Raw genomic sequence first — 26,901 nt, 5'->3', positions numbered from 1 at the left:
ACCTCAGTGACCTGAGCTTGGCTTGGAACCCAATCCAAATTCCATCATCACCTTTCACATTTGCCTAACACCCTGGCTCAGTGCGCCCAGGAAAATGCAATTTCTTTTTCTTGCAGAAGTCATTATGACCCATGAGAACAAACAAAGAAAGCTGCAAAACTGAAAATGAGCAATAAAGCCAGCTAGACCACGAAATCTGCCATCTAGCAATTTCCCTCTAAAGCAGAAAAATCAGGTAAACGTGGCCTTGCTTTCCCTTCACCCTATTATTAGCTCAGTAACATTTATCACATAGGTAGTAAATCTACAAAGGTTATAGTGCATTTGCCATATAAGGCTTCAGGGAGGTTGCTTGTTGTGCTATAAATTGCAATCAACTAATCCATTCCAAATGAAAAACAACAACAACCCAATTTAATTTTTAATTTTTGCGCTCAAGGAAATTGTGGCATCTGTTGGGGGAGTGCAAAAAAAAAAAAAAAAAAAGACAACATGAAGTCCTACTCATGATCCTTCTTCGCAACTCTCAAGTGGATGACTGAAAACCAATGACTTTGGGAAACCAGTGCTGTTTGGGAGCTACCAAAATCTCACTTATTCGTCAGTCTCTGCTAGGAGTTGCTGGAGTAGAAACATCACCATCTATTAAAGTGATTTTTAAACCTCATGTTACGTTATTGGAATTCCAAATTTGCTGCGGTAATAAAGTTGCATTTTAGAGCATTCAAAGCACTTGACATACATTCTCTCACATACTGGCCAATGAGGGGCCACCATTTCCTCCCACAATGCCCCTGGAATTATGCTCTATCAGCGTCATGATACAGCATCATTTCAGGGTCAGCCTTGAGATGGGAGGTGGCAGCCACTGGGCCTAGATAGGAGCTCCACTGTTAGCACCAATTATTTAAATTTCTTATTCCCCCAACAACAACAAAAAGCCCACAATGCAGCCTTCCACCTTTGTACTTCTAGACAAATTCCTATCCCACCCTTCTAGGGCTGATGTACTACCAAGGACAACTTCCATCAGTTTAACCTTTTTTCAATAGAAAAACTGACTGTTCGACTGCATTACTGCGACATGCTCCATGTGGGGCTGCCCTTAAGGCTGGCCTGGGAACTGCAGCTGGTGCAGCTTGGATGCTGTTAGGGGCAACTTACCATCAATATGTAATATAGCTGCTAAGGCAGGCTTCCTCAACCTCAGCCCTCCAGATGTTTTTGGCCTACAACTCCCATGATCCCTAGCTAGCAGGACCAGTGGTCAAGGATGATGGGAATTGTAGGCTCAAAACATCTGGAGGGCTGAGGTTGAAGCCTGTGCTAAGGGATCTGCAGTAACTACCAATTAGCTACCAGGCCAAGTTTAATGTTTTGCTGTTTATTTATTAAATTTCTATCCCTTCCTTCTTTCCTTGGGAGTTGTTGGTATACAAAGCTGTAAACAACTTAGGATCTGTTTGCCTGGAAGGCTGCCTTTTTATCCTGTTCAACCCTTTTCTTTTCTTTGAATAATTTCATTTATAAGAAGATAGTGTGAAAGAGAGAGAGAAGTTAGTGAGAAAGAGAGAGAAAGAGAGGAGGAAATACGTCATAATACAATCCTACTTGAACCTTTAGATCATCAAGCGAAGCCCTAATGTGGGTACCACATGCCCCAGGAGTCTGTTTAAGGAGTTCGCAAGGCAGAGCTTTTAGTATGGTGATATCCGTAGTATGGAACAGACTCTCCCTGGAAATTAGAATGGCACCAACAACTTACTCTTTTAAGCAGCTCCTTACTCCCCCCGCTCCCCCCAGTCTTTTTCAGGTAGCACTGCTTAATGCATTTTACTGCTTTAAACTGCATTTTGTATTTTGCTTTTTTCTTCTTCTTTACAGTATTTTTCAATATTGGTTGGTTGGTACTTTTTTTTTTTAAAAAAAAATAACAACTAAATAATCACTCCAATTAGATATTGGAGTCAAAGGCACCCCAAGGAAACCATACAATCAAAACATATACTGGTAGCTATTAAGGACGACACAATTGGTTGGTAAAAAAAAACAACGCAAGCAAACGCAAACCATGTCTTCCAGTTTTCCAGTAAAGGCAGTCAAGTTGCAGTCAAGTCCAGTAAAGGCAGTCAAGATTGGGGTTAACCAATCTCACAGACTTTGCAACCACAACAGGCACTATCAGAGCATCCTACGCAAAGTCACCAAACTTCAGAAATGTATGGCGCCTATGGTCTGTATGGTCTATGCTTTGTCAGACTACAGTCTGGGCAGACAACATGTGGGATTCCTGGTGGAAATAGCTGGCTGGCCACTGTGGGAAGAAGGATGCTGGACTAGAAGGACTATTGTTGTGCTCCAGCATGAAATCATAGAACTGTAGAGTTGGAAGGGGTCCAACCCCCTAGTCCAACCCCCTGCAATGCAGGAATCTTCTGCCCAATGTGGGACTCAAATCCACCACCCTGAGATGAAGAGTCTCTTGCTCTTCCAACTTGTTTTGTTCTTATGTGGGGTGCTCCATGTTGATCATCTCCACATCAAGAAGCTAGGCATTTCAGGAAGAAAGGTTCTAGGGCAGCCTTCTCCCTGTCATGCTGGTTTTCTGTGTTTGGGGATTAATCTATTTTTATTTCTGCAGGAGCATTCATGTATGTGGGCTGGCCTTCTTCAGCCTCAGACTAGCCTAGCCAGGCCCCTTCCCCTTCGTTTCGGCCACACAAATTACTCTTGGATATTGCAGTCCTGTGTTTTAAGTCTGTCTCTTGACCCAAATTGTCTGGCATGTCACCGTAATTGTCACTTGGTCCTATTCCTGATCTCCTGTCGCAAAAGCTGTGGTTTTTCAGGAACATAACGCGGAGCCCTTTCCATCTCTCAGCTGGGCCGCTGTGGCAGCAGGCATATACAAGAAGCCCGTTCCAATGTTCCAGCAAGCTCCAACGTCACACTACAGCATGACCAACAGAACACAGGGTGGGGCTAGGTAGGTAAAAAGGGAGAACTATGCATCTAAGCATAAGGTTCATTCCAAACGGCTAACATGACCAGGGCAGATGAAGCCCCATGGTTCAATTTCCAATCAGGGTAATGACAGCAATGAGGATAAAATCTGCATTGCACCACAAACACTGGAGCCTAATTCCTAGAAATCGCATGCAGTGGGCTTCTGTGCACAAACTGCACAAACCAGGGAACCTCCAAATGCACAAACTCTCCCTAGACACACTCACACACACGCGCGCACACACACAAACCCCATCATAATGGGCTGCATTTTGCTAGCCCTGAATAAATGGGCTTAGGAAAAGGATTCTTGCACATAAGTGTTTTGATCTTATGCTAATTTGCAGCTTGATTTTCTTTAATAGTCCCACTACCAGGGAGACAGGAGAGGAGGGGAGCAGGTCTACTGGAATGAAACTGTTAGGCATTTTCCTCTAGATTTTCCATGTCAGAGTATGACATCAGCATAACCCTTGTCCTTCCTTTTCAGTCTAGACGCTGAATGTCACTTGTTGTGTTGAATTAAGGCTCCAGCCTACACAGATGGGCCCTTCACATTCATTCAGAGTAGCAGTGTGATGTCAGATGGAACTTCATACAGGCATATATCTCTCTGAATCTGAGCAGCAGAGGCTTTTGCCAAACGTACCATAGCTCTGTTAATGCCTTTATTGATCAGGCTGGAAAGTTATCATCACACCATATAACAAATAAAAACCCATTTTTCCTTGGCAGTTCCTAGTGCTTTTCGGAGAGAGGGAAGGATCTCTCTTTCCCTGTTCTTACTTCATTCAGAATCAAGCTCAGGGCATGACAAATGCTATATTCTTCAGCATAGGCATTCCTAAATAGGAATGCAGTCTGGAACCATGCACCCATTGCTACCATCTTTGCTTGCTTGATTCCTTGTCTCTGTGGTTTCCCGAGCACCAGCCAGCAAATATATTTGGGATGGATCAAGAGAAAAGGATGTTAAGAGCTTTTCATGACCCACAATTCGCCCAAGGCAAGGAGCAAGAAGGTCTGATTTGATAATGTGGGTTTCTTCTCCCTCTTTCATATAAGCTGAATGTTGGAAGAGTCAGGACAATGGGTATTCCACAAAAAATGAAGGGTATCTTTTTATATGCAGCAAGAGTTCTTATCGTGGCAAAATGGAAGAGTATTGAAATTCCCTCTGTACATGAATGGATCCAAAAGCTGACAGAATATGCCGAATTAGATGATCTATCAGAAAGAATAAAGAATAAATCAAAACAGGAATTTGTCTCAAAATGGGAGGTTTCCAAAGAATATTTGAAATATAAATATAGTAGTTTAAACTCTGTTGCAGCATTCGAGGAACTTCAGTAACAGTTGCAAGTTAGACATAAGAGTTAAGATATATTAAGAAAAAGTTAAATTATGATAAAAGTGTGTATTGGCAAGAAGTAATATGAAATTGAAATAAGGAATAGATGGGAGGTCGGGTCTATAGTGTTAAGATCAACTTATGTTTTATTGTTTGTTAAGAAAAAATTGTGTTTATTGTTATTCCTGTGGGTATTTCTGTATCTGTGTTTACTTTTCTTTTTTTTCTTGCTGTATCAATTAAAAAAAAAAAGGAAAAGTTAGGACAGAAGAAACAAAGTACTTTGTCACACAGCACATAGACAAAGTATGGAATTTGCTACCATAAGATATATTGATGGCCACCAACCTGAATATCATTAAAAGGGAAAGTTGAGAATGACAAGGCTACCAGTGGCTACTGGTTCTGATGGCTATGTTCTGCCTGAATTGTTGAAGGCAATATGTCTCTGAACACCAGTTGCTGGGAATCAAGTTGCTGTTGTTTGTGGGCTTCCCAGAGGCATCTAGATGGACACTGTGAGAACAGAATGCTGGACTTGGTAGATCTTTGGCTTGATGTCACAATGCTGATGTCACAAATCACTGTTTTGTCAGCTGCTACTTTCCTAGCAACCACAGTGGATATCCCATTAACATAGTTACAGCTGATTGGCTGAAGAGAAGAGGGGGAGCAAGGCAGGTTCCTCAGGAAAGGATGTGGACAAGGCAACAGACAAAAACAGAAATTGGGCAAAGCCGACTGGGAAGGGATTAATTACTGTAACAAATATGGTGCAGTTATACAACTAAGTCATGCTAGGATTCTGCTTTTCTTCCAAAATTAGGTTTTTCAATTAGCACTTCCATCTTCCCTGCCTATTGGCCATGCTGGCTGGGAGCTAGAAACATCTGGAGGACACCATATTGGCTGCCCCAATCCAAGGAATGGTGTTTCAAGTGTTTGTTTCATCCTTATCCTCTCTTATTGTGTGGGAAATAATTGGATTACAGCATGGGAAAAGAGCTGATTCAACAAAGACTGTGATCACTAAGGGTGTCCACCAACTTTTGTATCAATGAATTTTAGAATGACGTTATAAATAATATGGCTGTTGTGGTCTCGGCATCACCGTAAGTCAGCAAAAGTAACTCTGCACCTGAATCATAAAAGTATATCAGCAAACAAGGTGGAATTTCCAGTGTTTTTAAATGCAGGAAGGAGAAGTATAAGCCTGAAATCTGTCTTCTTCTAGCCAGACTTAACATCACATTTCTCATCCCAGAAGAGCTTCTAACTTTATAGATACAAATTCCAGCTGAATAGTCGTGGTTGTTGTTGTTTAGTCGTTTAGTCGTTTCCGACTCTTCGTGACCCATGGACCAGAGCATGCCAGGCACTCCTGTCTTCCACTGCCTCCCACAGTTTGGTCAAACTCATGCTGGTAGCTTCGAGAACACTGTCCAACCATCTTGTCCTCTGTCGTCCCCTTTTCCTTGTGTCTTCAATGTTTCCCAACATCAGGGTCTTTTCCAGGGAGTCTTCTCTTCTCATGAGGTGACCAAAGTATTGGAGCCTCAGCTTCAGGATCTGTAGTCAAGGTAAAGGTAAAGGGTAAAGGGACCCCTGACCATTAGGTCCAGTCGTGACCGACTCTGGGGTTGCGGCGCTCATCTCGCTTTATTGGCTGAGGGAGCTGGCGTACAGCTTCTGGGTCATGTGGCTAGCATGACTAAGCCACTTCTGGCGAACCAGAGCAGTGCACGGAAACACCATTTACCTTCCCGCCGGAGCAGTGCCTATTTATCTACTTGCACTTTGAGTTGCTTTCGAACTGCTAGGTTGGCAGGAGCAGGGACCGAGCAATGGGAGCTCACCCTGTTGCGGGGATTTGAACCGCCGACCTTCTGATCGGCAAGTCCTAGGCTCTGTGGTTTAACCCACAGCGCCACCCGTGTCCCGCAGTCAAGGTAGGCCTGGCGAAAAGTACTTCTCCCTGTACTGCCAGCGGAGAGGCATGCCCACTTGCTCTACACTGGGGGTGTGGCTCTGCAGATGTTGCTGGACTACAACTCCCACCACCATTGGGACCTTTGGCCCTGCTGGGTAGGGTTTGATGGGAGTTGGAGTCCAACAGCAGCAGAGGGACCACAGGTTCCCCATCCCCACCATGGAGATGCCCAATCACATGGTTCCCCAATTTGTACTACCCTTCCCCTTTGTATAAAGGAGAAGAAAGGCATGAACTGGGCAACCATGTGCAGTGCCCTGCCCTGTTAAAGATATCAACTCTAACAAGCCCTCCTAATCACACATGGTATTATCTGGATGGTAGAAAGGAGGGATCAGACCCAGTCATCTACCACCCAAAGACCCTTATTGCCCAGGTAAAGTCAAGGGCTGGTTGGATGCAGAGGAATGGTGGAAGGAACCAGCATAGGTGACCAGTCTATTTATAGGGTGAAGGTAAAGGTAAAGGGACCCCTGACCATTGGGTCCAGTCGTGGACGACTCTGGAGTTGCGGCGCTCATCTCGCTTTACTGGCTGAGGGAGCCGGCGTACAGCTTCCGGGTCATGTGGCCAGCATGACTAAGCCGCTTCTGGCGAACCAGAGCAGCGCAAAGAAACGCTGTTTACCTTCCCGCCAGAGTGGTACCTATTTATCTACTTGCACAGCGTGCTTTAGGACTGCTAGGTGGGCAGGAGCTGGGACCGAACAACAGGAGCTCACCCTGTCGCTAGGATTTAAACCACTAGGCTCAGTGGTTTAGACCACAACGTCACCCGCGTCCATTTATAGGATAGATGCGCCCAATTTATAGGATAGGTGTGCCCTATTTATAAAACAAGAAGCTAGACAAACCCATTATGGACCTTATAAAGACCTTAAGTTGTATAACCTTTTCTTTAAAAAAGCAAGCAAACAAACAAGATGACTGTTGCTTACATAATTATTAGTGGTCTAATTTTTATTATTCCACTTTCTTTCTTTTTTTTAAATAATATTTATTAAAAGTTTAAAGATTACAGAAAAAGGAAATAAATAAATAAATAAATAAATAAATAAATAAACAATACAAATCAATACATTGCTATACATAAAAAAAACAAAATACAAAAGATACACTACATCAAAACAAAAGCAAAAGCAAAAACAATTAAAAACACATCCAATATTTCCATATCTTTGTCTTTCATTAACTTAAATTATTCCACTTTCTTCCACCTCCCTTCTTGGGATTTTTTAAAAAATTGTGTGGTGGGATATAAACCTGCCTTTTTCCAGTAAGTGTTCTTGCAAGGTCATGAAAATTATCCCAGATGCAGAATATCTATGAGGCACCGTGCCAGAATGCTTGCATTCAGCAAAATTGCAGATGTAATGTCTGTAAATAAGGCTGACTCCAAACGTCTAAACAACACATGTGATAGATGCCTTATAAATACTTAAGCAAAATTGAAATAACACTGGTTAGAATCTAGATCATTTCCTATAATATGTGGATTGAGAAGTGTCTCCCCAATGCTCAGTGTAGCTCTTGCCTGAATTCGTAAAATCACCTACAAGGAAGACCATTCGGAGTAGAAATCAGGGTTGGGGGTGGGGAGTCTGGCTGATATTTTTTTATGAGGAGAGTTGCCTTGCTGAGTTTAGCCCTGAAAAGCAGCATACAAATACACTTATTTATAGAAATATTTATATACCACTATATTATAAAAACATCATAGTTTGCAATAATATTCCTATACCTTGCACCTTTTGAAATATCACAGCCAGGGAAGTAAGTGGCCTTGGCTGCAATTATGGGGGGCAAGCTAATTTTCAGTATCAGAAGAGAATTAACAATTTCCTCCCTGTTGTTGTCTTGAAGAAAAATGTTCCTTTGAAGCTGCCATTTGCCTTGGGAGGAAATCCCCCATTCATGTCTCCCATGGCGCTCCAGATGCTTTGCACCTCACAAAATAGGCTGGTGGATCTCAGAGATCTAGTAAAACAGCAACCTAAAGTAGATCCTGCAAACTGGAAGTCAGCCCATCTGGTCTCTGTACTCCTCTCTGCTTGCTTCCCAGTTTGATGAAGCTGACTCGGAGGAGGACTCTTGTGGCCTCTCTGCTTGAGCAGGTCTCCCTGGACACAGCACTTCAATCACCGATCCGCTCGAACCAGGACCTTGGCAGGCTGAGCAGAGAGCTTGTTTGAGCAGCAACCATCATCATCATCATCATTTTTAATTTGTATACCGCCTTTCTATCTTACAATATTCAAGGCGGTTTACAAGCTGAAGAAACAAAAAATGTACATCTTATAACAATCTAATGCAATACAAAAATGTGATAATAAAACTTAACTTTAAAATAGGCAACCTCCATCAAAAAAGTAGCATTCAACAATCATTAGAATAGTATAAAATAATAATCAACATATAAAAGTTAAACAGAAATCCACTCAACAGTTACAATAATATCTAAACTATAATCAATAAAACAACGGCAAGCCACAGTACAAAAACAATACAATACACATTGAGAAGCAGAGGGTAGAGCAAGGCAGGTGGAAGGAGGCCTTGCCTGATGGAGTCTCTCCCCTCAAGTTCTTCCTCCAGGCACAGCTTCCTTATGAGGAGACCCAGGGCCGGAGGGTGGGGCAAGGCAGGTGGAAGGAGGCCTTGCCTGATGGAATCTCTCCCCTCACCCTGCATTCAGAGCAAGCTCCTACAGACCCTCTGCTGGAATGAGATGCTTTCTTGATGAAGCAGAGATGCAACTACGGTGGCTGTTCCCAAATACACAGCCAGGAAGTAGTGGTGAGAGGGAAGAGGGAGAGAAATGGGTGGAAGCTCTTTGCCATGTTCCTTGCTACTCTCCATTTTTTTCTGCTGCTCCACATCAAATTTCTAACCATGATGCTAAAATAACCACCATACTAACCTTGCTTTGAACGAACGTGGCTCGAAGTTGCAAAAAACAGAAGAGCAGAAACTCCAGAGTCCAAATACAGTCAGATGGTTGATTTCACAGATGCCTTCAGGGTTCCTGAACACATATGGGAGAAGGGATTGCTAAACACACACACCTCTTGACCACTGTCACCGCCATCAAAAGGCTCCTGGGATTCATCAAGGTAGGCTGCAGATGGTCTGGAGGGGGAAATGGATTTTTCAACATTACGCCTGAAGAGTGTGTTTTCAAAGCTTTGGAAACTAAAGAAACGCTCCGACATTCTGTCCTTTGTTTCCCCCGTTGGGCCTGTACGATGGGGCATCTCTGAACAGTGGGTGATCATCAAACCATATGTGCCACAATGCTTAGGTAAAACGAAGGACAGTGTCAGACTGCAAGCAAGGAAATAAATTAAACTGACAATACCATCTGGAAAAGTCTTCACAGAAACATTGCCTTCTGCTTATTCCCTTTTCTTGGCCTTTTTCATTTCACAGTCTAATCTTTCGTCGATCCCTTTAGAATAGGGCTGAGGAACCTGTAGCCCTGCAGATGTTTCTGGACCCTATCAGCCCCAGTCAGCAGGGTTCATTGTTGTTGTTGTTATTGTTATTATTGTTACTATTATTATTATTATTATATTTTTTATTAGTTAAACTTATTACCTTGTTACCTATAAGGTCTCTAAATGACTTACCTTTAAAAATATATAGCTATACATTATACCATTGGCAAGGGAGAGAGAGAAAACCATATAAAATATTAATATTTCATAAAATATATGAAAAATGGCGAACAAGGCCTTTCCACAAATAATAGGAAGCGTGGGCAGCACACCAAAAATAAAACAGGCTCACTTGAGTTGAAAGGTTTTGGTGAAGATGTTTACCTCGTCTTCTTTCTATGGCGATCACTCGTAGCTGAGTAAGATTGTCTTCCATGAACACAGATTTAACAGTGAGTCCGTAAGTGACTGTGGAGGCCAATTCTGGATCCACGCATACTTCCACAGTGGGGACATTGGTTTCCAGGTGGGAGTTGATCATGGTGAGGGTTTGCCAAGTGTTTCTTCCTCTTAGCACATTTCTCCCTTTCGTCTCTGGTACCTGGTACCGAAACTATGTCAGCCAGGGTACCATATGGATTTCACTGAGGAGGGTATTCCACAAGGGTTATATCAGAAGTGGAGAACCTTGGGCTGTGGCGGGGGTGGGGTGCAAATGTGATCCTCCAGCTCACTCTCTCTGGCCTTGCTAGGCAACCTCCTAGTCCTCCTCCCTGAGCTACAGTTGCCAGCGTGATGTAACAATCAATCCCTCTTCACAGAGGCTTCTGGAAATCGTAGCTATGGACAAGGAATAGAGGTCACCTAACAGCTCTCAGCACCCTTCACCAACTAAAGCTCCCAGAATCCTTTGGGGGAAGTCATCACTGCTTAAAGAGGTGTCCTAGTGCTTTAAAGTAATGTCATAGTGTGAAAGTGGCATTTGCCAAGGCTCTTCTTTTCACTCCGGATCACACGTCTTTTGGAGAGAAGTAGATGAAGCTTATCAAAGGTCGATCTTGTATTCAGACTTGTTACGGCGGCAGCTGTCTGGCAGCAGCAGAACAGACCCTCCGAATGTCCCTATTTTCCAGGGACAGTCCCAGCTTTACAGAAGCCATCCCAGTTTCTGATTTGATCCCGCAATGTGCTGCTTCTCCTTAGGACGTCCCTATTTTCATCAGAGAATTGTTGGAGAGTATGCTGGAGGGTATGGAGTTATGAGACCCCTCTGAGCCAATGAGATAAGTAACTATACAAACTTTAGAAGAACATCTGAAGGCAGCCCTGTATCGGGAAGTTTTTTATGTTTAATGTTTTATTATGTTTTATAATGCCACCCAGAGTGGCTGGAGCAACCCAGTCAGATGGGCAAAGTATTATTATTATTATTATTATTATTAAATAGGACATCCCTGTTTTCATCGGAGAAATGTTGGAGGGTATGGAAGCACTAGCAATGGGGTGGCACACCTGGGACAGGTTTGCTTAGGGGCACAGGGGACACTTCTGTCCTCTTGCCACCTTGCCACCACCCCCTGTCCCAAAGCAGTCCCCCGCTAAGCTGTCTCACTATATCTAATGTTAGAGGTGGCCTGCAACAGAGAAAATGAAGGCAGGCAAACAGAAAAAGAACACAAGCTATTTCGGTTGCTTAAGCTTAGTTAGAGTCGAGCATGCCTTTCGTCAGAGAATGCAAACAGCTGCCCAAACAATTAAATGGGCGAAGGGATCTAATATGCCACAAGAGGAGTCCTTGCTGTTCACAGCGCGCAAACAGCACCTATTTGGATAAACGGTGGCACTGCTGCCAGCTTCCAGTGGCGCCTGCGCTGTGCAAATTGATATGCCACCTTAAATGCACCAACATTGATTGAGCACTTCTCTGCTTTTATTTTCACTGCCGCCTCCTCTCGGGAGACTATTGCCCCTGGCCTGACCCCTTTTGCTTCGCACGTCAAGCAAAGGAAAATCACCTCTTGCTACCCTTCTGGGGACAGATATTGATCTGAGTCCCACTGATACAATTCCACTGAAGTTGGCAGAATTACTTTAGGCTTGCGCTCTAGGGAGCTGGGAACAAAAGCCGCCCCGTGATTTCCTGAACCAAACGCCAAGAAAGACCACTCTTGACACATTAGCTGTATGGCACATGCAGGGCCAGAAATGAGGGGAATGTATGATTAGTTACTATTGACACTCATATTGCAGAACATTGATGGATTTTGCCCTCTCAATATATTTTCTTAATGGCCCCATCTATGCCAAATATCCCAACGATTCTTCAACATATTAAGAACATAAATATCAACATTTAATTTTCATAAAAGCTTTTTAAAGGCATCATATTGAGACTCCTCGTAACTTAACTACCACCCTCCCCATAAAGAAAAAGCTTTATTGCACCTCCTGTTTAGAATCTGCTTCTACGTTTCACAAACAAAAATTAGCAAAGTGAGTTTATGCACTTGGCGCTATGGGAGGGGGAGAAATCTGATTCCATTTGCACTTAAAGGCAAACTCACCTATTCTGCACAGTGCGGATCACATACACAATGCACAACACACAAACTGAAACACAATCATCCTTTGAAATTCACACTTCTCCAGGTTTTGCATTGCAGTTCTCTAGCGAAATCACATGCACAAAATGCAAACACTACAGCAATGTGTGCATTAAAATGCATATATTTGTGAAAATAACTTACAAAAATGCTTTCCATCAGGGGGAAAAATGCTTTGCAAAATTGTGCATATTAGGCAGAAATGTGTACATTAAAGAAATTCACAATAAAATGCTGGTGAATTTACATGACTTTTTAAATAAAAAAATCCCATGTGTATGGAAATGTGGGAAACATTTGTGCATTCTGTCTCTTCAGGAAATGCTAATAACCTAAGTTCTTTGAGGGGAAGGCTCTGACATGGCCAAACTAGACCTGACATTAAATGCATGAATGCAACTAAAGTACATGTTTTTAAGAGGGTGAGCAACTTCAGAGAGCAATAGGTTTGGAGGGAGAGTTTAACCCTTTCCCTCCTCTACTTATGAACCCTCTCCCCAAGCTGCTGCTTGCCTTGGGAGGGAATTTCATGCGACCGGTGCAGCCCCGCTTCCTTTTGGCTCTCTCCAACCACTGAAAATTCAAGCTGAAAAACTGTGGCTTGCATTTGCTCTCTAGATTTGCTGTCGCCCTATCAAGTTTGACCCCCAGGCTGCTGCTAAAGGTGCAAGAGGGGGGGACAGTAAAGTAAGGTTACCAGATTTTTTTCAAAGAATCCAGGGACACTTTTTTTAAAAAAAAAAAGAGGGAAAAATATTTTTTAAAAAGTTAATTTAAAAAAAGAAAAGAAGTAATTTCTGCGGTCTCCTCTGTCGTGTGGCCTTCCTTTGGGCCCCGGCCTGCTCTCCTGGAGCACTAGCCTCCATGGAGTAGGCTCGGGTGGGGCCTGGGCTCAGCCACATGTCCTCGCCCTCTCGGTGCTCTCCTACCTCTCCTCCTCAGCGGCGGCGGCGGCAGCGGCGCAGCAAGGTCGGGGCTCCATTCTTTTTTCTCCTTCCTCTTTCTCTCTCTTCCTTCTCCTTCTCCTCTCCTCCTTCTCCCTGCGTCGGGTCTAGGGTTTTCCTGGCCCCAGAGCACCACTGGGCAGTCGGCCAGGTGGCCGGGCGCTCTTGATTCCAGCTCAATTTGGGTCGCAGGGTGTGTGTGTCAGTGGTTCCCCCAGTTGACGCCCCAGGCAACCCCAGTTCCCCCTCAGTAGTGGCGGCAGTCTCAGCAGCCTAGAGCCAGCCTGATAACACAGTTTGCTCTGGCTGGCTTCAGGAGCTGCTCGCTGCCGTGGCGTCCACCATTTTGCCTCGCCAGAAGTCCCCATATGATGTGTCTTGTGCCATTGAATCAATCACGCAACATTCATTCCCTACTAATAAATCTACAACACTTAAAATATAAATCCGGGGACATTAAATGAAATCCAGGGACATTCCAGGGATGGATTTTGTCCGGGGACATATTTGTAAATCCAGGGACTGTCCCCAGGAAACAGGGACGTCTGGCACAGGGACAAATCTCAAGTGAGATATGCTACTTAGCTCAGTGGTACAGCAGTGGAGTTTTGTATGATGAGGTTCCAGGTTCAATACCTGACACCTTCAAGTAGGGCTGGAAGTGATCCCTGTCAGTTAGATGGATCTGTGTTCTGATTCAGAACAGGGCTGCTTCCTATTCCTTGTTATTTGCTCTAATTTTAAAAAAGAGAACTTGCTCAGGGGACAGTTAAAACCACATGAGATGGCTGGAAGACAACAGAAACACACACAAAAAACCACTTGAGTTGCCTCCACTGTTCTTGCGAGCCCCAAACCCAAAGAAGCCAAGCAGCTACAGCTGGTTGAGGTCATTCCTGGGAAAGGAGAAGTAGCCAAAAGCTATAAAAGACTGTTTGGCGGAAGCAAGTGTGGTTTTTAGTGGGGTGGATGCATCTGGTGTGCAGTAATGGTGGTTTCTGTAGGCTCATATGCTAAGCCCCACAAAATATGCATAGCTGCCTTTTCATTTCAGATGTTTTTGCACCCAGTTAATGATGCCTTGATAGGACTCAGGAGGCAAAACACCTTTAAGCTTTGCTGCAAAGACTCATTTGCGATGATCAAACTGAAAAGGAGGTTGGTGAGGGAGGGTGTCTGAAAGGAGCACCCTCCCTTGACATGAGGAACAGGCAGCTGAGGTTGCTGGTTGTCATCCAGGCAACGTTAGCCAATGTTGACATCGTTGGGGCTGACTTATTTATCGGTTGCATTTGTCGCCCACTCATTCCCCAAAAAGCTCAGACCGGTTCTTGTAAGGTTATCCCATTCTATCTTCACAACAACCATGAGAGGCTGAGAGAGTGAAGTAGTGTTCAAATGTTCATCTAAAGGTGCATTCAAGGTGGACGTGGGGCTGTGGCTGCTGGCCCTACCCCACCTTGTACACAAATTCAGCAAAAGCCATGTACAAGCTATGTACACACAAGCCTAGGGACGCGGATGGCGCTGTGGTCTAAACCACTGAGCCTCTTGGGTTTGGCATTCAGAAGGTTGGTGGTTCAAATCCCCGTGACGGGGTGAGCTCCGTTTCTCTGTCCCAGCTCCTTGCCAACCTAGCAGTTCGAAAGCATGCCAGTGCAAGCAGATAAACAGGTGCCGCTGCAGAGGGAAGGTAAAGTGTTTCCGTGCACTCTGGTTTCCGTCATGCCAGAAGCGGTTTAGTCATGCTGGCCACATGACCCAGAAAGCTGTCTGAAGACAAACGCTGGCTGCCTTGGCCTGAAAAGTGAGATGAGTGCCACACCCCGTAGTCACCTTTGTTTGGACTTAACTGTCCAGGGGTCCTTTTACATAAGTCTCTATGCCAACCTAAATAAATGGTTTGACCTTGAAATGCATATGTAGCAGATTTATCTAAATAAATACAAATACTTGATCCGGTTCTACTGGAATTACTTTCAGTGAGGAACATGAGTTTCCTTGAGGAACACTTCTGAGTCAGGAGAATGTGAGTGGTACAGACCTTTAGATCTAGAACTGGAACTAGGTCAGGATGAGAAGCATATTTATTTCTTATTTGAATTATCAGATGTTGGCAAACATGACCTGGGCCTGCAACAGAGTAGGGACCAACTATGATGAAATTAGATGGGCTTCTCCCACTATGTATGCTCATCCAACTCCCTTAAATTGCTATATTTTAAAAGTAGGCTTTTCAGCTGTGGCCTGGAGCTTACCAATCCCCCAATATGCATAAGGAAAACAATGAGGTGAAATGCCAAAAGTTTGAGCACAAGCTGAAGAGGCAAACCCCTTGTTCGTTTCACATTTAAACGGGAAAAGCAGCTTCCTTCTTCAGCTGTGCAAGAAGCTGTGATGGAAATCTCGTGCACTCTGCCTGGTTCTTTGTTTTTTGCGCATCTCGCTTCATTAGATTGCAGTCACAAAGGGCAAAATGTACCAGCTTTCATTTGGAAGCCTTTCAAATAGTCTCTTAGACGAAGGCTCTGAATGTGGTGGTTTGCAAAGAATGAGCAAACAGAGGGACAGTGGCCTTCAATACAACGAAGTATAAGAATGCCCGTAAATAGCTGCTGTTACCTCATCAAACTAACAGAGGAATATTAGCTGTGGTCTCAGCTGACATGTATTTTTAGAACATGAGTAGACAATTTAGCATGCGAATGAAGGGATGTGTGCTCAGTACGAAAGCAGGTTTCAGGGCAGTTGGTCTTTGTGTGTGGCTCTTGGATTCAGGGAAAAGTATTTGAGATGATGCTGGTAATGTGGGCCAGGTGGCCAGGGTGCCTTATGTGTGTTAGAAAGCACTTTGGGTGGTAGCTTGGCCTAGACAGACAGGCAGAGAGTTAATCAATTTATAGGCCACCCTATAAGTGCAAGGCTTATGGGATGGCATGCCATTTAAAAGATCAACAAATACCGTCAAAGCTCCGAATAAAGCAGAACTGCAGCAAAAGCCATAAAGTAAAATAAAAATTCAGGGTTGTTATCAAGACAATATTAAACCCAGTTATAAAACACTCTGAAAGGCCAGGGCGACTCATATATTTTAAAAAGTGTTTGCCTTGTTCTAAAACGATATCAAAGTTGGTCCCAGGCAAGCTTCCCTTCAGATATGAGATGTCATGCCTTTAAAAATGTGGTCACTGCTCACCAAACAACAGACAATGAGAGAAGCAAGGGTTTGGCCAGGCACATGCAGAAAAGGGCATCTTTGCCAGACTGCGAGACACTTAAGGCCTTACAGAAGCACTTGGAAATATGCCTAGAAACACAACAGCCAGTGCAACTGTATAAGCGGGAGTTGGTAGCCCCCAATCCATGGACCACATTAGGCCCAGAAGGGATGCTAATTTGGCCAATGAGGCTATATCCCAAAAACAATTCTCACCTGCCTGACCCCTGATGCCGTATATGACCTCAGTTGGGACGTTTTACCATGCCAAACAAAGTGCCACCTTCTGAATTAGGGCTTCCACTTTCTTGTGTTCAAAAAGTCTGGTACCTCTTTTTTCAGGGGGGTGCAGGGGTACGCATACCCCTAAACATTTTGTGAATCTTTGTACTTTTGTCCATTTACTGTATTTATATTTCCTGATGTGAACTATAAAATGGTGATTATCTTGAGTCAAAATGAGAGTACCCCTAAACATTATTATTTTTTAGAAAAAAAGCACTGTCTCTTTACAAAAGTAAAAAAATCTCTGTTTACATTTTGGTTACAGCCATGCCTACTCACCCGGGCTTTTGTATGGGGTGATCTGATGTGGTCGGCTGTAAAGTGGTTAGTTGTGCATCTGATGTACCGTGATATTGTCTTTTTCCATTCAATGTTTTAATTGCTTTATTTCTGGAATGGTTGTCATGCTAGTCTTCCACAGAAAAAACACCCAACGAAGAGTCTTGTGGCACCTTAAAGAGTAACACATTTATTGTGACATATTACCTTGTCCCATGATAAATGTGTTAGTCCTGAAGGTGCCACAAGACTCTTTGTTCTTTTTGTAATGACTTTACATTTTAATAGTACAGTGGTACCTCAGGTTACACACGCTTCAGGTTACATATGCTTCAGGTTACAGACTCCGCTAACCCAGAAATATTACCTTGGATTAAGAACTCTGCTTCAGGATGAGAACAGAAATCGTGCAGCGGCAGCAGGTGGCCCCATTAGCTAAAGTTTCAGGTTAAGAACAGTTTCAGGTTAAGAACAGACCTCCAGAACGAATTAAGTTCTTAACCTGAGGTAACATGTATTTGTGTTTTATGTTGTAAAACACCCTGGGAACCTGGATTTGAAGAAAAGCGAGCTAGAAATTGAAATAAATAAGTAAATAATAGATGCCTCTGAGTGTGTGGAAGGTTAATTTTATTGAAATACATTTTGAAGGCTCTAAGGAGGAAATGTTTCTGGGCATGTGATAGTTACTTTAACTGCTGACAGAAAGCATTTTTTTATTTTTATGAATATGAGGATAGAGTGCCAAAGAGAGCAACCCCTCCCGACACAAAGGTTACCTTCTATTCTCTTTCCAAAGCTCATATTGTAGAAAGTTAGGAAATAACAAAAACCATGAATGCACACATTTTCTCTGGCTTTGCATCCTCCTGTTCCAGCAGGTTCCAAGAGGGTTAAATTCTTGTTGGGTCTCTAAAATTCTAAGTAGGCAGCAAGCCTAGGTTTTTTTTTTTGCATCCGGTTTCCACTACTCAAAAAAATGAGCAGTACAGAAGAACCCTGACAGTGTTTTCCTTGTTCTCTTGGTAAACTCTGCAGATTTTATTTTATTTTAAAGCCAGATATCTTCCCAGCCATTTGCAAGGTAGCCAGTTTGTGAAACATTGCGGCTTTTCATTAACGTGTGTTTGCCATCTTGAAAGACCTCTCACCTAAAATACGGAACCCTTTTGGCCTTCTCGCAGCACGTGCAGTAAGCATTTTGAATGGAGAGATCTTCATCAACTTTATGCCGATGTCTTAGATTTAATCCTCTTGGCTAAATCACTCACGTTTTTAAGAGAGAGGGTCTTTGATTGACCTCCACCTTACATTACACACTTTAAAATTGTTCCCTCAGTAGAAAAGCCACCATCCTTCTGAGGTGATTTCCCCTGCTCGATGTATCCTAAATTGTAGGACTCTTCATCTAAGCCAAACATAATCTCTAGTCTGGGGAAGCAAGGAGGAGTTGTGGATGTGATTTGGGGCAGGGTAGTGGGGTTGTGTTCTTGCACCCTGCTCCAAACAGGAGAAACCCAACCCACCAGGAGCCTTCTTGGTAATTTATGTATTCTGGGGCATTGGGTGGCTTCTAGGCTGGTCCAGGCCACAAGAAGCATGATGGGCTTAAAGGTCTGCATATCTTACAGAGGTCTGAGGCACAACTGTCTCTATTAAGAAAGAACAAACTAGGGCTGGATCTACACAGACCTGTAAGAACGTTACAAAAAGAACGTAATATAGCTCTCAATGCAATTTCCCATTGACGACAGATCGCTGCTCTACAGCGCTCTCTGGTGTCACCTTTTTATAACGCATTTTAAACATTATAACTGACCAGTGTAGATTTGCCCCTAGTAAACCAGGAGAGAGAATGAATGGCAATGGAGAGATGAGGAAGAATATTGGCAGGTCATCCAAATATCATTGCCACTTTTTAACCTAACAAGTTATGGACAATCAACCCAGTCATTCTGCCAGCAGGGCAAAAAACAAACGAGCCATCAAGGGACCTATTGTCACTACAGCGAAAGTATTTGTAGCTATCTAGTCACATGGTTTTAACTAGTAAATACAGGGTTGAAAAGCAGGTTATGCTTGCAACTCATGATCTTTTGTTAAAAAAACACACCATTATATATCTATTATTACATCACACACACACACACACACCTTTTCTTCTGAAACCTCAAGAGTACTGAAACCTTAAGAGTTCCTCAAGAGTACTGGTTCTGAAGCAAAAGGTCTGACATCCTCAGTCATAGATCTGCATGTGGGCTGCTTTTACTTTAAGAATGCTTAGGACAAATGTCTGAAGGAGACTGCTTTCAGCACTGCTTGCTTAATATAATCTAACTACTTAATGTAATCGTGCACAGGAAAAAAAACGTATAATGGAAATAACAATATTGGCTTTGCAGACACATCAGGAACTCACTGGACTTCAGCTGTCTCTGTAGCCTACGTTAGGTTGTCAGTGGACGGACCACTCTTATCTCAGAGTTGTAAAAGCACAAACAGGAGTTTGCTCTCCAGGCCTCATTTGTACATTTCCTTCCTGTAATTCTTGCATTAGAAAGGCTCTTAAGCTTTCACACTTTCTCTGATCTCCCCCCCCCCCAGCTTCCTTTTCTTTACACAGAATTCCTGGCTCAGGGTGAGCTGCCTGTTCTTTCCTGAGAGATTAATTTCCTCAGAGAGATGCGTTTAGAGGAAAGAAAAATGGGTTCAAAACAGCAGGACTCGAGAACTCTGCTAAATCAGGTTTTTATGTAGCTCGATAAAAACAATTTTCAGTAGGGCTCAAGGTTTGTCGTTGAATCTGAGCCCAGCTGTCACAAGGGCTCAGCAATCAATATTTTGTTCTGCTAGTCTATTTAGAAGCTTCTAAGGGCAGAAATCAAGTCTTGTGGGTCTAATCACTGTACAGGCCTCAAACAGAAGGCAAAGCCACTTGTGAGCACATAAACATTGTTAGTTCCACTGTGGATTGGGGCTGATGCCCCCCATCCGCCCCACATTGTACCCAAATGTTAGCAACTATTATAGCATTCATATTATTTAGTAACTACTACTGGAAATGCATATAAACTGCTTTAATACTTTAAACTAACCTAAAACGGTATACAAAGGAATAAACAGCACGCCACACTTAATAAAACAATATAAAAACAGCACAAAATGCAGTTCTACTGCTTCACAGTGGCCAGTCATATAAATGACCAGCATCAATACTCTGACAATGCTCAAGTGAACAAAAAACAGTTTTAGTTTAATCCAAAAACATGCCTTATTTCCAAAGTGAAAGTGTTCTGCTTGGCAGGTGCCACCACACAAAAGGCCCTACTACTCCATGTAGCTGCAAGATGGATCTCAGGTAGAGATCTGACCACCCAACATCTTTTCATAGATTATCTCTTTATATGTATTAGGGGGTTGCCATGCCCTCAAGATGTACCTGTAGCTAGAGCATTTAGAAGCAGTCCTATCTGCTTCAGATCTACCCTGTGCCGTCCCAGGGATGGGTCCAAACCTGATCCGTTAAATTTGAAGGTCTGTTTTGCCCCTATTAGATTCCTGAGGAATCTAGGAATGAATATTTTTCTTCCCTTTTAACGTGGAAAAACCAAGACAAGAGACTTTCCAGAAGGTTGAACACCCTCTGATCTGCCTTGGTAACAATGTGAACCAACTCAGTGATGTGAAAAAACCCCCCAACATAACTCTGATTTGCCTCATTATTCAGTACACACAAAGTGCAGAGATGAACACCCCTAATATCTATTGCACCAACATCATCTGCATGAGCTATCTTTGTCACACTCAAATAGGACCAAGAACACGGTGTGAGCTATGCAGAGCAACAGAAAGAGGGGTGAGGATATGCCGTTCAATGGGTGGAGCTATCATATGGGGCAGAGGGGCAGTTCTCACATAGATCTCGGGATGTGGAGGAAATAAGTGGAATCTGGGGAAATGTTGGGATGGAGCAGCAGTGGAGCAAGCCTTTCAGGCACCTGGGGTGGGGCGATCTACCCACAGGGATGGGGCGTGTGGCGCACACAGGGGCAGGGCGCTAGGCGCTCATAGGGACAAGACTGTGCCCCTAGGGACGAGATGGGGCGTGTGGCACCCATGGGAACGGGGTACGCAGTGGGGCCTCAACCTCCCTACAACTGGGGGGGAGGTGGGCGGACAGCGCAGAGCCTGCGAGCGCTGAGACGCGTGGCTTGTGCATGCTGCGGGCCCCGCGGTGACGAGTGCTGCTTGCCATTTTGTCACACCCCGTCAGGGTGGCACACGGGGTGAACCACCCCCTTCCCCCCCTTCATATGCCCCTGGGATGGAGAACTTGACTCGTGCCCCACCCACTGCTATCAATGGGTCCCTGTTATATCCAGTCGAACACTTTCCTGACTCTTCATAATGATGGACATTTCATTAGCTAGTCATATGGACCACAGTGTAAAGCAGTGCATACATTGAGCCTCAGACCTGCAGAAGAAATGCAACTATCTCCTCAGGCCATGTCCCTCCCCAGACCACACTCCAGACTGACCCTGCTGCACACTATCCTCCAGTGCTTTTGCTGGGCCCTGAGGAACTGAGCCGGACCCTGCCATCATCATCTGAGATCCTTCTTCAGGTGCTTACTTCATGAGAGGTCCAGATGGTAGCAACACAGGAACAGGCCTTTCCTGCGGTGGCTCCCCATTTGTGGAATGCTTTCCCCGGGGAGACTCACCTGGCCCCTTCATTACATATCTTTCGCCGCCAGGCAAAAAATTTTCTCTTCAACCGGGCCTTGGGCTGATTAACATTCTATGGACTTTTAAATGTGTCTGTGGGAGGGGTGTACGTGTTTTGCTTTTGCTTTTATGTTTTCATTTTGTATTTTTACATTGCAAACTGCCCTGTGAAAGGCAGTAAACAACAACAACAATAATAATAATGATTATGATGATGATGTGTCATTGAAGTGTGATAATACCTCTTGCTAGTCTGAATGTATGATGGAATGAGGTGGGAGGGTCCATAGAAACGTATGGCTTTTGTGTGGCTGGAACGTAGCCTAGGGTTGCCATACGTCCATCCAAAACAGTGACTGGGCGGAAATTGTGTAAATGTCCAGGAATATCTGGACATATGGCAACCCATGTCGGAAGTTTCCCAAAAACCAAATTTCCCAAAAACCAGCTCAAAAACTTACATATTTTAGATCTAGCCTAATATTGTACAAAAGTATGAGCCATATACATTGGTCTATCCACAGTCAGGCTTCAGGGAATCTGATCCCCCTCCCTCACAGCAGTCTGCCAGTAATGGAAAGACAAGAAGCTCTTACCAATGTCTTTGATTCAATATTCACAGAGACGTAGAAATGCCAGCTCTCTTGGATAATGGCATTACTCTGAGTAAAGCCCCACCCCCTCCGTCTCTCCTATTCTATGTCACCCCTACATTGGCTGATCTGTACTTTCTGCCTCTGAGCTTTCTGTTCTCCTACTTTCAATGCCCGCCAAGTCCTGGGAAGGGGAGGGTCTGGAATGCTTTCTAAAGACATTGGGTCTGTCAGCTGTCTCTCCCCTTCTTCTTCTTCCTGCTCCTCTCCCAATATTTCCCAGCTTCTCCTCTCTACAGCCTCTGAACTGTGACCTTCTACAAACCACTGTAAATCTATACCGTCTCCCTCTTCTCTGTGAAGTGCGGGGGGGGGGCGGGGCGGCAGTCTCCACCATTCCTCCTCAGTCCAGTCCCTGACATCCACTTTCCCCCACAACACCCACAACAGAATGCAGTCAACCTTCCAAGAGCACAAATTCCAGTGGTGGGCAGGGCCCGAGGGAAAGTGGGTGAGGGTTCTTATCAATGAAGTTGATCCTGACCTATCAATTTAGTGAAACGGGGTAGAGACCCATTCTAAGTTTCCTCAGAGAAGCTGTAGCCCTTACTAGAAAGAAATTCCCACCCGACTCTGTTAATTTAGACCTGGTGGCTGTTTAGTGTGTCAAAGTCAGTGTCAGGCTACTCTTAGGCATGAGTGTGCAGAGTTCAGTCCCACTGATTTCAATGGGATTTGCTCGTTCTAAATAAACGTGCCTAGCATCAATTGGGAAGTTTTTCTCCTTGCCGTTGGCACAGTACGTCACCACTTTGACTAAATTAATCAAGGCAGAAAATTGCACGAATGATCATTATTACACTTGCTGAAAAGAAATGTGTCAAAAATATGTATTATACAACTTTTTTTGGAAAAATTAGTCTCTCTAATTTTTGATAACTGTTTTGACAGAACCCATAGGTAGCTTTCATTTAACCATGTTGCTTTTTTAAACGGAGCAAACTGAGATCCTTATGTGGGAAGTGCATCTTTTATTCAAACCAACCTTGTTTAGCACTACACCTGTCAGCTTCCCTTTACAATATTCTGATTGTGCCGATTTTCCTTTCCAGCCCTGAAAGTGGGCGGCTGTGACACCCTCTATGCTCCAATCAGAACCTCGTGCAGTCATATCACCACTAAGTAATGACACCCTCAAGCTGACAGGCTTCCAAAATCCCCCCCTTTCTTTAAGGTCTCACAACTGGTGCAAATCCTCGTAATTGATTTGGATTATGGGGCTGGTAATACAGCACTGACTAGCAATTAATGCTAACATTTTAGTCTCATTTCGTGCTGTCAAATACTTTTGACACTTGTTTTATGTGCTGGATTGTCAAGTATGGAGCCACTTGTCTCATTATATGCTGATTGGCCTCCTCCCCTTCAGATTGCTGTTGCAAACGACGTTCCTATTTCTTTTAACACTTTATTGAGGGGTAGGGGATGCAAATGACAGGCAGGGATAGGCAACAGAGTGCCCAGCGGATGCTGCTGGACTATATCTCCCATCGTCCACACCCACTGGCAATGCTAGCTGGGGCTGATGGGAGTCCAACAACATTCAGAGCACAACAGGTTCCTCATCCCTGCTCCAAAGGGATCTTGCAAGTCATGTAGTGTTTTTGCAATAGCAGGATTCCCTAATACAGAACTGGCGCATTCTAGTGGTGAGGAATGTTAGACAGGACATGGCCAGTCATTAACTCATGAGTAGCCTTAAGTATGGGTGGCACTGTGATCTAAACCACTGAGCCTCTTGGGCTTGCTGATCAGAAGGTTGGCGGTTCAAATCCCCGCAACTGGGTGAGCTCCCATCGTTTGGTGCCAGCTCCTGCCAACCTAGCAGTTCAAAAGCACACCAAAAGGTGCAAGTAGATAAACAGGTACCACTCCAGCGGGAAGGTAAATGGTGTTTCCGTGTGCTGCTCTGGTTTCAGTGTTCCATTGTGCCAGAAGCGGCTTAGTCATGCTGGCCACATGACCTGGAAAAACTGTCTGCAGACAAACGCTGGTTCCCTTGGCCCGTAAAGTTAGATGAGCGCCGCAACCCCAGAGTCGTCTGCAACTGGACTTAACTGTCAAGGGTCCTTTACCTTTACCTTGAGCCTTAAGTAAGCCAATCTATCCCAGCCTCAACGCCTCGTTTGCAGTATGAGAAATTTATTTATTTATTTATTTATTTATTTATTTATTGTTATTATTATATTTTTATTTTGCTAAATATACATAATTCCTAGATGATTTACATGAGATGTTAAAACCAATACCGTTACTCATTTCCCTTCCAGCAGGAGCAAGCCAGCAGGAAATCACACCGAGCAACTTGGAGTCAACTCTTTATTAGCAAAAATAGGATCTGCACAGGAGTGTCATGCCTAATGAGCACAGCAACTCATCTCCGGTAGGTCTGGCCCCCTTGCTGAGATTGAAGGTCCCTGCCTCCCCACAGCTGCCTAAGTCCCCTCCTCGCCAGAGTTTTCTCCAAGCAATCTGAGACTGTGCCTGCATAAAGCTAACTTCTCCTCCACCCTCTTCATGCCTCGCTTGGTTCTGGGAGAACGGGGGGAAGGGAGCTTTTCACAGTAGGAGGGGGAGACACTTGTAACTCTTCACCAGCTGGACTCATTGCTGCCTCTTGGCCTCCCTCCTCTCCTGCCTCTGATTCTGGACTTCCCTCTGCCACAGACTCTCCCAGCTCACTAAGCTCTGTTACCTCTTCAGCTTCTGACACATCCTCCTCCCAGTCTTCTTCCTCTTCTCCCTCAGACCACTCATCATTGTCCCACCACCAATCCCCAGGCTCTGAGTCTTCATCCCTTCAGGGTTCCCCAGCTGGTTCCTCCTACTATTCTTCTGTATCCAGCCAGTCTGTGACACCTTACAGAGTACCTTATAAAACTGTTCAAAACCAATTTTGCTGGAAGCCGCATTGAAGAGGGGGTTGAAGGAGAATCAACTTTCTCCCCCATGCACACTGCCAGTGGGACCCTGATTTCATCGTGTTTGAATTATTTTTATTAGTTAAATTTAATGCTTGCCTTTTTTTTTTTTTGCAAAGGCAACTCAAAGCACCTTACAACCAAATAAACAAACAAAAACCCACATAGATACATTACATTCCCCCCAGTACATTAAAGTAATACATTTAAAATACATTTAAACCCTATAATGAAGAAAATCATGAATCTCTTGGTACCTTTTATATGATTTGGCATTCCTTTTGACATATACAGAGGTGCCGTCATTTTAAAGACAATGATCTGATAACCTTGATCACCTTTACTTGGATTTTGTTATTTTATTATTATTATTATTATTTTGGGAGGGGGATATGGAAGGGACGTGCACTCCAGACCTTTATTTTTTATTTTTATAGTATTTTCATAAAGTTTTCAACAAAAGTAACAAATGCAATAACATTCATAAACAAAGAAAAATATACATAAAACCATATCACTTCCATAAAGTGGGATTCTCTGAATCCCATGACTCCCCTCCCCCACTCGCATTCCTGATTCCCTAAATTTCTTATCAACTGCATATCATTTCTACTCCATTTTTTTTCTAACCTCAGATTTCCTATACTATTTCTAAAATTACAAGTGTTCTTAAAATCCTACCAATGTACAGTGGTACCTCTGGATGCGAACGGGATCTGTTCCGAAGCCCCATTCACATCCTGAAGCGAATGCAACCTGGGTCTGCGCATGTGCAAGTTGCGATTCACCGCTTCCGCGCATGCGTGTGACGTCATTTTGAGCGTCTGTGCATGCGCGAGCGGCGAAACCTGGAAGTAACGCGTTCCATTACTTCCGGGTCACCGCGGAGCGTAACTTGAAAACGCTCAACCTGAAGCATATTTAACCCAAGGTATGACTGTATTTACATTGGGATTTTGCTATTTTGACTCGCGTGCAACTCGTGTGCTTGTTATATAGTTTTCTTATTATATTTTCAATTTTTTCCTGTTGCTCTAATTGTTCTCTCTGTTTTATATACATTATAAAATAAACTAATAATAATACAAACTTTTTTAAAGAGAGAAGCATTTTAAATTCCCCACCCACTCCAAGAGGCCACAGATGGTTAGAGGCCAGAGGCCTGGTAAAAGAGGAATGTTTTCACCTGGCACCTAAAGATATATACGAATAAGATAGGGCACCTATCAAGGCAAAAACACAGAATGGAGCAGGAGATAAATGAAAGAGGAAGAGGGGGAAAGTTGGCAAGGGAGAAGACTGGCACAGCAGCAATCTGGAGTGTAATTGCAGCATCAGAGGGCCATGTTTGGGAGTGGACATTTTCAATTTGTTCCATGTTGCAAGCGATTTTCAGGTTCATTCCCAGCTGAACCTTTCCAGTAACCTTTGCTGCTTCAGTCCAGACTATGCAAGCAACTTGAGCTATATGATAAACTAAATCACA

General features: G+C 43.8%; 1 long non-coding RNA gene across 1 annotated transcript in view; it reads right to left on the bottom strand.

Moving 5' to 3' along the window:
* Positions 1 to 11,090, bottom strand: part of LOC308478276 — a 31,557-nt gene extending 20,467 nt beyond the window's left edge. The window contains exons 1-2 of the long non-coding RNA XR_013987012.1: positions 10,168 to 11,090; positions 9,267 to 9,475 (exon numbers count right to left, since the gene is read on the bottom strand). This is a non-coding gene — a long non-coding RNA (uncharacterized lncRNA). The remainder of the gene's footprint in view (positions 1 to 9,266; positions 9,476 to 10,167) is intronic.
* Positions 11,091 to 26,901: the final 15,811 nt, after the last annotated feature.

The sequence above is a fragment of the Podarcis pityusensis genome (assembly GCF_964106645.2).
Source record: "Podarcis pityusensis genome assembly, chromosome: 5".
NCBI classification, from domain to species: domain Eukaryota; kingdom Metazoa; phylum Chordata; class Lepidosauria; order Squamata; family Lacertidae; genus Podarcis; species Podarcis pityusensis.
The sequence above is the reverse complement of the archived record's forward strand: the minus strand, read 5'-3'. Positions and strand labels throughout refer to the sequence as shown.